The sequence below is a fragment of the Penaeus monodon genome, chromosome 24 (genome assembly GCF_015228065.2).
Source record: "Penaeus monodon isolate SGIC_2016 chromosome 24, NSTDA_Pmon_1, whole genome shotgun sequence".
Lineage (NCBI taxonomy): Eukaryota > Metazoa > Arthropoda > Malacostraca > Decapoda > Penaeidae > Penaeus > Penaeus monodon.
In genome coordinates this window covers 5,657,485-5,658,932 of record NC_051409.1, presented here as the reverse complement: position 1 = coordinate 5,658,932, position 1,448 = coordinate 5,657,485, and positions in this window count along the sequence as shown.

The window sequence follows — 1,448 nt, the reverse complement described above, 5'->3', positions numbered from 1 at the left end:
TTCATTTTTTATTCATTTATTTGTTTTTGTTTTTGTTCTTTGTCTAGTTTTTGTTGTTCTACATTTTTCCCGTTTTTGTTTTTAGTTTTTTTTTCTATTTGTCTTGATAACTTTCTTTTTTGTGTCTTTTTTTTTATTTTTTCCTTGTTTTCCTCCTTTTATTGTATTATATATATTTTATCTATTTATTTATTTCCATTTATTCAGTTATTTGTTTATTTTTTTTATTTTTTTTACTTTTTGGCTTTTTGGTAATCTAGTATTTAACTTCTTTGGCATTTATTATTATTATTATTTTTTTTTTTTAATCTTTTTTCTCGTTTTATTTATTTATCTATTTATCTATTTTTTTTTTTTTTTTTTTTTTGTTCTACATCGTTTTATTTTTATTTTATTTTTTTTTTTATCTTTTTTCTCTTTTTTTCAACATCGCTTTATTTATATTCGTTATTTATTGTAATTAACGACCTAGCTCTGTATTCTCTTTTTGATAACTTATATTTTCGATATTTATTCGTTGTTTGATTTTTTTTATCTTTACTTTTACCGTCGTTATAAATCATTTTCATAATTTTCGTTATTACCATTTTAAACTGCTTTCGTTATTCTCAGAATTATCAATCACTTTCATCATTCCTCTTTTTCATTCTGTTATCTAACTCTCCGTTATCAACCCCTTTAGCTATTCCGCTATCGTGCAATTAATCCAACTCTGTTCTTGGCCCCATTCCGGTTGCACGGCCTTCTGCCAGCGTTCGAGACCCTTCTGTTAACGGCCGTTGATCAGACAAGGGCCAATCAGCGACATTCTAACGGTAAAGTCAGCTCGAACGTCAGCATTTCCATTTCCATTCGGGTGTCAGTCAGCAGGGGTCACGTGGCCGGATTGCTGTGTTGCGTGGGTGTTGCGTGTCAGTCAGCAGGGGTCACGTGGCCGGATTGCTGTGTTGCGTGGGTGTTGCGTGTCAGTCAGCAGGGGTCACGTGGCCGGATTGCTGTGTGCGTGTGTTGCGTGGGTGTTGCGTGTCAGTCAGCAGGGATCACGTGGCCGGATTGCTGTGTGCGTGTGTTGCGTGGGTGTTGCGTGGTGTCCGTGAGCGTTGCGTGTTGGTTTTTGTGTTGAGGGTGTATTGGAGATATATTTAGGGATTTTTTTAGGTGTGTTGCAAGTTTGTTGTAATGTAGTGTGGTGTGTGCATTTTTTTTCTCTCCCGCAAAAAAAGTGTTGCATATTGCACATTGCACAACTCCAGATTAGTGTGTATAGTAGCTGGTAAGATTTTACTCTAAAAATGTGACTAACCATTAGGCTGCGCGAAATACCTCTAAAAAATATTGCAGACCGGCAATAGTTCATTTGATAAGATTTGCACACTAGAAATACCTGCCTCTACAGACATACACTGGCCAGTCTGCAGAATATAGCACCCAAACATTCAATTTTCCTT